Here is a 9,746-nt window from a genome sequence, read left to right on the forward strand (position 1 = left end):
ATTAAATAAAAAATAGAAAATTTAATTTAATTAATTCGGTTCGGTTCGGTTTGGTTTCTAGACCACTGAAACCGAAACTGAACCAAAAGAATTCGGTTTAGTTCGGTTTTTTCAATTCGGTTTGGCTTTTTCGTTCGATTCGGTTTTTTCGGTTTCCGTTCGGTTTGGTTTTCTGTTTTTGGGTTTTTGAACCCATCCCTACCTCAAAGGATACATATCAGAGGATGGAGACTAAGACGTGGCTTGCACTGACACTCTTCGAGGCTTAACATAACGGCAGAAGGAGCCCCACCGTCGGGGAGCACCACCACTGGCCACTGCAACCCAGCACGAAAATGACCATTGCAGCAGCAACAGCCCAAGCTGAGGCTTAGGTGCATCATAGGCAGCAAGCCCAGGAGGAAGCAACCCATATTGCAACTATAATCCATGACGACAGGCCTGGACAACAACATCAAGCCTTGATGCCCAAAAGGCCAAGACCAAGCATAACGCGCAGTAGAAGCACCACCAAATCTCCTTGTACTTTTCTCTAAGAATACTGAAAATGAAATCACAAGCAAAACCCAAAAAACATATTCAAGCTTACCCAACAAATCTCTCCTCCAAACACTTCATTGTTTTCTTCTAGTTATCAAGATAGAGATTTCGAAGAACCAGAAATTTGTCACACCTGTGTAGTAGATTAAAACGCCATTTTTTGTAGCTCAAATCAAAGGTATCTTCATAAAGTTGTTCATTAACTCCTGAACTACAACATATCCAAAATAGGGGGTTTATAGGAGCTGTACAACCTCAGAAACCCACGTGTGACTGTTCATCAATTGTCTGAATAGGCCTGTTGTAAGCTTCAAAAACCCTTCAAAGAAGTTGTTCCTTATCTTTTCTCTCATAATATATCATAATACTAGAAAGATCCAACGGTCCATGTAGGAGTTTTGAGACCCCTCTTATCCCACATTGGACATCAGTGGCTTTTCACTAGCCTTTAAATAGGCTTATTCCTTCTTCTTAGTAATTAGAACTTGGACCATTTGGAATGAGGATTGAGGTTTGGGCCACTAATTGTGTGGATTAGGCTTGATGATTATACTATAATATTAATGTAAATTAATATTAATTAATCAAGACAAGGGCCTTGGGCCACTTGGGGCCAAGGAATTAAAATTAATCTGATAAATTAGTTTTAATTTCGAATTAAGTTTTTAATTAAAAACATTTTGATTAATAGACACTACTCTTTGGAAAGAGTTGCATAGCTTCAGATATATCCAAAAGGTGTTTGAAAAGGTATGAAAGAGCCTATATAACTGGAGTCCTCAGTTCCATCAAAAATCATCTTTTTCTTCCTCCTTGTCTTCCGTACAAAATTTCCAAAGAGTAAACACACAAAGCAATTCGCTAGAGTTCTATAATCCAGTGCGAGTTGTAGAATTTGGTAGTTGTATCCTCGTCGAGCAGACGTTGTAGAACCACAAGCACATGAGTGGGACGGAAATACTGTTTGAAGGACATAGCGTTTGCGCTAGCCTCTACCTTCAATTCATTCAAGTTAGTATCATTTTAATTTTTTTGTTACTATAACATAATTGCATTCTGTATTACAAGTATTTTTGAATAATAAAGTATAAGTATTTCGGTTCTGTATTTATGTTATTTTATTGTTTCTAAATTGTTCTCCAACAGTCCATTCGTTCCAGGATATGAAAATACTATCAAATCATGAAAATCTGCAAAAAATCCTACAGTCATTTGGAGCTTCAAAACACTAACTTCCTGTGCTAAAAAAACACTTCCTTCATAAAATTTGTTCCTTATCATCTCTTCTATATCATATCGACAAATCATGATAATCCAATGTACATGCTGACCTGTACGTCGGTTTGAGCAATTGATGTACGATTGAGCTAGCCTTTTCGGCCAACCTCTTTGTTTGATCAACATCTCCAGTTAAAGAGAAGGAGTTTAAGAAAGGAATAAAAGAAGAGAGAGAGAGAGAGAGAGAGAGAGAGAGAGGTGAAGAGAGAAACATGAGTGTTGTTTTGTATTTTGGTAGATGTGAGAAGAAAAGAAAGAAAGAGAGTGGCATGTGAAGGGTGAGTGAAAAAGAAAAGAAAAGAGGTTTGGGAAGGTTTGGTGGGAGTTGAAAAGAAAGAGAGGAGTGGTGAAAGGGAGACAGTTTCGGAGAAAAAGAAAAGTGAGTTGGTGTGAGTAAAAGAAATTTTATCCACGCTAAAGAATAAAGAACAAAAATTAATAAAAGAAAACATATAAGAAAGAGTTAAATTTACCTAAAGAAAAAAATCAGCTGAAGGAGGACAACTTGATGGTAAGATAATCTTTTACCTACTTAGCTTTAGTTCTTGATCATCTCATTTTATTTGACATGAATGACACTTTATGTGTTTGGATTGCTAAGTGAAATTATTGTTTTACACACTACATTTTGAAGATTATACCATGAGAATATTGGCTTTGATATGTTGCCTTACATATGCATAAGCATTGGTGCAAAGCAAGACAAAGAGTTGAGTTGTATTGACTACTGAGTTGTGTAAAGTGTTTGAGTTGTGAAGATATTCAAAGGATGGAGAATGCCTTGAATATATAATAATGAAATTTTGTATATGTCAAGTATCGGGGGAAGGGCTTCAGTATACAAATTGGGCATTGGGGAAAGTGCCTACATAAATAAGTGAAAATTAAGAATTTAATTATAAAAATTGAGCTTTAGAGATGAATGGGTGTTAACTCATATTCTATTGTATTCAAAGCCAAGTGGCATAAGAATGCTATGGGATGTGTAGGCTTGTGTGCCTTAAGGTATGTGTTAACGAGATTAGAAAGGAGTGAGTACATTCATGCATCTCATTTGCACATATTTATATATTTGCATGAATTACTCATTTCAATTATTATTTTGTTAGTAATTTCGGTTGTGAATTAATTTGTGCACTAATAGTATTATGATGCATATTTGATACATTTTACGTAGTAAACTGAAGCATTTATTATGTAAAAGTTGTTAACCATGTGTAATCGTTACAAATAGTAAATCTGGTGGTATCAGAGCTCAGCGACTAAATACCCTAGAATAGTACCTGTGGTGGTTATATTTGTCGAATAGTCTTGGATTTAGAATTCCATTGTTATGAATTTCAGATATTTATGTTCTTATTCAAAATTGGGATTAGATTTTCTTGACTAGATGGGTAGTTTCTTTATGAACTAGAATGTGAGTATAGACTTTTACTATTAAATTACAAGAATTCCAAGTCACTGGAAGAATTAGAAAGCGTAGAAAGTTAAAAAAAAAAAACATATATATACACACACACACACACACACACATATATATATATATATATATAGATATATGTGTGTGTGTGTGTGTGTGTATTTATATGTATGTATGTATGTATATGTATGAGTATGTGTATGTGTGTCCATATTTTTATATGTATGGTGATCCATTTCTTTTGGAATTTGAGTTTTATTTAGAAAACGTTGAAGGGAATGGGGGAGTAGCTAAGCCTTATAATGGGCTACCAATAATGTGGTTTAAATTCACATTTGATAAGAATCGAATCTAATACCTCTCACTTACTAGTGAAGAGGAATACCAGTAGACCGTAGTACTAAGTGGCTAATACTTATTTCTGTAATGGTTTTGTAAAAATAGTAATTTAACTACTTATTGTTGTTTAACACTTAGAATTTGTTCACATGAGTATGTTTTCTTTAGTAAATGTTTGCAAATTTTGGCGGTGAAATGAATTCGGATGTAATTCATTCCTACTCACAAAAAAATAAAAATAAATAAATAAATGGTCATTGCGAAGTGAAATTCTCGTTCCTATGCGAGTTGGTATTGTTGATATTAATTCTCATTCCTATACAACAATGGGTTGTACGATGAGCAAGTTAAATCTCATTCCTACATAGTTTTGACAGGGAGCATGATGAATCCGAAAAGAACTGCCTACATATCTCCGATAAGAAGAGTTGGAAGTATTCCCACAAAGCTACTCATATGATGTAATAGCTTTTGGAATACTTATTATGTTAAACTTTTATTTTTTTTAATGGAAGAGTAAAACTTATTGTTAATCACTATTTATTGTATCATGTGTTTAAGACATAACAGAATCCGAGGAATGCCTACAACTTAAGAGAGAAGTGATCTAAGTAAGTTAGATTAATGAGACATTTCTCTTATATTCATTCCTAAAATGTTCCTAGCCATAGGATTGTCAATTGGGCATTGACAATCCTCTAAGGTTAGTATGTGTTATGTTGACTCAAGTGGGAGTATGACTAGTCTCAAGTCATTTAGTGTTGGACAATAAGACAAACAAAGTTAGATAAACGAGACATTTCTCTTATGTTCATTCCTAAAATGTTCCTAGCCATAGGATTGCCAATTGGGCATTGACAATCCGTTAAGGTTAGTATGTGTTATGTTGACTCAAGCGGGAGTATGACTAGTCTCAAGTCATTTAGTGTTGAACACTAAGACAAACACATAGGTGTCAAAAGGTTGTTGAGTCCACTGAACAACAATCAAAAGAGATTTCTAACATACATGTCATGTAAGAATTCATAAGTTACAATAATGCAAAGTAGTTCTTTGACATGAGGCATCATAGTTGTCTAGTGGTTGGGTCCTTGATCTTCGATTGTGTCAAAGGCATTCTATTGAGAGTGTCCATGACATTGTTAGGGTCAAGCAGGCATGTAAATGCACAACAGGTGATCTCTAACCTTTCATGGTGGAAGGAGAATACTCTGAGGTATGATTCGGGAGTCTTTGGCAAAGAAAATGAATGAAATTTAGGAGGTATGTTCCAAAATCATCTTCAATAGAATCATATAGAGAAGTATCACATTCGATAGTAGACATGAAACAAACCATCAGTTAAACAATGTGAAGAGTACTGGATTAAAGAATGACCGTATTGCATTGTAGTTGTAAATGGATAAATTCTCTAATCACTTCTACTTAGCTTAGGTAGCCATGACATATTCCTAGGTGTTACTCATGGTTTGAGGAAGCCTTGAAGATTAGCAAACACTAATCTTCATCAAGGGGAGAATTGAAATGTGGTTTCAATTCACAATCTATCACTAAGTGTAATAATCACCTACTGCCTAGCTAAATGAAACATAATGGATCGTACACCGAATAAAGATGAATGTGAAGAACTATAAGTATGATTGATAAGCAATTAAATAGTTTAATAAAGAATGGTCAAGGTTAATTAATTAGTTAATTAATTATACGAAAGGTTTGTATTGGGCTTTTAAGTTAGTTTCGGGTTTCGGGGCCCAAAATGGTTTGGGACCACAAGGCCCATTAGTTTAAGTTGTGTAACACTTAAAACAAAGTGGCAATTAGCCCAATTACTTAAGGAAGGCCGGCCATAGGGTTTGGGGTAGTGAACTTGGCTTAAGTGCAAGTTTTCCACTCCCTTGGAAGGTTGTATGAAAACATCTTTATAGTCATTCCTTCATTAGGGATTTCTTTGGAGAAAAGAGAAACATTTTCACTCTTTCTACAATGAGGCTGGCCACTTCGGAGATTTTTACTAGCATAAAAAAATCTCTCAAATTCATTCATCTTGTCTTCATCAAACATCCTTGGTGTGGAGACTTAGAAGTTTGCAACCTTGTAAACTTTGGAGTTCCTTTCCTCAAATCCTCAAGGAGAAAAGGAGAAGCAAGGGAACAAAACGAGAAGAATCAAATCACTAAGGGTTTCTTCCCCTTTTGTTCGAACCTACAGGTGATTCTCGAGGACGGTCCACCTCAAGTTTGTCGGTTTCTTCCCCTTTTGCCCAAACTTGCGGTTTTTCCTCCATAAATGCAGTTGATGTCGAGGGTAGGCTTCTTCACAGAGCGTCTGTCATCCGTAAGTTTGTATATGTAATATTTGCCTTTGTTTTTTCCTCTAATAGATTTTTCCTCTCGCACCTTGCTCTTTACGAACTCCTAGCAATGTCCTTAATTGAGAAGTTCTTCGATGCAGTCCCTAAACAACCGGCAATTCTGGGTAGTGTGACATGTGCATTAGTGGAATGAGCAATATTTGTTCGACTTTTTCTTGGCCAAGTGTTTAGGAATGGGCTTAGGCTGCTTGAGAAAGGGCTTGTCCTTGATGTTGTGGAAGATGTTGTTGATGGTCGTGTCCAGATCCATATACTGTCTTGGCCTTAGCAAAGTTGACTTATCATTTCGCTATTTCATGTCATTCCGATGAGGATAACTGGTAGAATGCTGTGGTCTTCTTTCTTTAGCTTGAGTTTCATCCACAGTCTTACTTAGGGGCCTTCTTTTGGTTTTGTCATCCTAGTTGGTAAGGTCATCTGCCACATCAAAGCATTTTGGCAAGGTGGGTAGTTATACTTTTTCTTATTCAGCTTATAAGATAAGGGGGATTAGACATAAAGCCTCTATTTTAAAGGCCATATTGGCGACCCGGTCGCTTGGCTTCTTTAACTCCACTAATCCTGCTCGGAATCACTTCAAGTAAGCCTTAAAGCTTTCATCCTTGCTCTAGGCAACGATGCCGAATATGGCCTTGTGCTACTTCTGGACATTGTGGTACATCGAGTAGGTATTGGTAAAGATGTCAGCTAGGCTCTCGAAGCAGTTGATAGAGCAGTTGGAAATTCTAAGAAACACCTTATTGCTAGTCCCTTCAAGGTGTCCATTGGCATATACACCATACATATCTTAGTCTAAGCACTACACAAGCACCTACCTAGTTACTCACATCCGACTTCACAAGTTTTAACATGGATTTCAAATAGGAAAATCTCCATGTTCGACCTTTGTTTGGTCTCATCTTAGACACTTCTAAGGCGACATATATATATATATATCTAGTGTATGATTTGTACATGAAATTATATACTTTCCTAGTTTCACACTCCAATGCATTTCAGATACATATGTCTCATGTCGCTTGCTACTTCAGCGCCAGAGTAATCGTTCGTGTGGAAAAACGTATTCTAACTTAGTGACAATTGTAAAAAATGTGCGTCATAATGTTCTTTGAAAAACGTTAGTCTTAATGAGTCTCTTGTAACCCTTATACCTAGGAATGTGACATATCACAACTGTCACTAAGGCTACATCTGGAGACTCCTCATTTTGTGCAATAACATGTAATCATGAACAAATTTGGGTTCCCTCCATTTTAGGGACCTCTTTTGCATAGATTAGGGAAGACTCACATAAAATCTTTCTAGTTAATGCAAAACACCTTTTAAATAGTTTCACAAATATGTGGATTCTTTCAATTCCATATAAGGTAAATGCAAGTATATTTTCGTCACTCTATTGAGAAAATATTTCAACCATGAGTAACATGGAATTACTTGCACCTTGAACAATCATTTTTCCACGAAGGATCTTTTGTCAACCCTATGATGATAGAAGAACCAAAATGATGTTTAATGAAAATCTTTACCGCTCTAAGTTTAGTAGTAATTTATCATCCACTTATCTGATAAACCACGCATCAACACTTTGTAAATAGCGGGTGCACACTATTTTATTACGAGGACTAATGAGTTTGTATATAAACACCTCAAAAATGGTATTTAAATAATTTCTTATCCACACACTGTGTCATACATGCTGCTACATTATTAGCGCATATATGAACGTAGAACAAACGGGTTATGCATGATGTCTCACAATTGATGCATGTATTAGCTCTTTTATTATCTAGATATAGACACGTGGTCATACATGTCGCCTTACAATTGGCACACGTATAATTTCTCTTATCTCTACATACAGATTTTAAGAAATCAGGTAACGCTATTCCTCATTTCACACTCTAGGAAGCTTTGGTCTAGAATCAGACGACATTCTATCTCTTATAGGATGTCTTTGAGTTTCAGTGTAGCCTAGATGGCAACCGTAGAGCTTGTATACGTTAATCTTTAGTAAATCGACTAAGAAGCATCTAAGAGTATCACTAAAACTTTTCTAGCATGTCAAAATACATTATCTCTCACAACACATTATGGTGACAATCTCTATTGAAAAAGAGACATCAATTATTAGCACTCATGGAAAGACAAAAACATAAGCATTCATTTATTTACCTTTCAATGCCTTTCAAAGAGGGTTTATCCCTCAACATCTAAAGTATGCTACAAAGAAGCATGAAAGGGCTATGCACAATCAAGACATCCATTGGGTACGAAGGTAAGCCATATCACATCACCATTCTTGGATCTTGGGTTCTAAGTCTTAAAGTACAACAACAACTAGAACGACTTTCAAATGTCAACACAAATAAAGACACTTGTCTAGAAGTTAATCGTGTGTGAACCCAATTCTCTTTTCAGATTGAGAATTTTTCACTTAGACTAGGTTATGAAAAAATGAGTCATGCCTGACCCCACCTTGGGAAGACATATCATACTTTCCATCTCCATTGAAAATCATTTCTTTTATGAAAGAAAAATTATCAATTTCGCTTATTAATGAAAGATTTGTCAATGAGGAGTGATGACCCTTTCTTTAAGTCTTGTAACAAAGCGGAGTAACATTTCTCACCATCTAGGGAGAATGTCTTTGAGACCTAATAGCCTTTTCATGATGTGGCAGGATCTTAAGTGCAACGATTCACTAATGTCAACCACTTTACTGGTTCGACTACGAAGTGGAAAATGAACCTTCTAAGACCACTCTAATTTTAATAAGTTTTAATTCACATGCTTTCTGACTTTCATTACAAGTCACTGAATTTACTGACTATATCATATTCACAATCTATATTACTTTGTGAATTCCCTTTTCTTCAAACCAAAAAAATGCGACGAAGAAGGAAAACTTTGTTCTTCTCACGTAACTGCAGTGGTACAATTTCATTAGTTGTACTCCCACTGTGGTTTAATACATTCTCTTTGGTTGTACTTCCCTAAGGTGGAAGATTACCTGTTTAGCAATACACTTCCTTTAGTTACACCCCCACTAAACTTACAACTTTTTATACTTTAGCTAGTATTCTAGCTTAGAGGCTGCTTTCAGACTAGTGTTACACTTCCATTAGTAGTAGTCCCACTAGGCTTTTAGACACCAGATAAGGATATTTCATTTTCCCCCATCAACCTTTTGCTTGGAGAATCTCTAAGCTCTAGTGTTACACTTCCATTAGATGTACTCTCACTAATCTTACAATCTTTTAGACACCAGATAAGGATATTTCATTTTCCCCCATCTTCGCTTAAAGATTGGAAGATCTTTTCAATGTGGAGAACAAATTTATAGTCAATTCTATTGCAATTTAAATGTCACAAGAAATTAGTCAACCATTTAGCATGTATCCTAAACAACCATCTCACCATATGTGAGAAGTGGTGTAAGCTACTTGAAAATTCAAAATCGTTTCTTTGCTCCTTCAATTACTTTAGGGTTTTATGGACTAATTGTAGGTAGCAAACTTTCAAGAAACATCTCCTACTAGGTTGGAAGAGTTAAATTGCACTTGGTGAGATATTACCCAAAATTTCTGAAAATCCTTTCCACGGGATTGGAATTCTACTCGAAATTTCATGGTTTTCCAAGAAAAGTATAATAGGCTTTATTTTTTTTTATGTACATATAAAGTTGTTGTTAAACCAAGGCTTTATGAAAATGTACAATAAAAAAATAAATTGCCCTTTAGTAGGAAGAATACTAAATTTTTCGGGAAAACATGGGGAGCATCTACTGAATGCTCTCAA

This window comes from Pyrus communis, chromosome 4 (genome assembly GCF_963583255.1).
Source record: "Pyrus communis chromosome 4, drPyrComm1.1, whole genome shotgun sequence".
Classification (NCBI taxonomy): Eukaryota; Viridiplantae; Streptophyta; class Magnoliopsida; order Rosales; family Rosaceae; genus Pyrus; species Pyrus communis.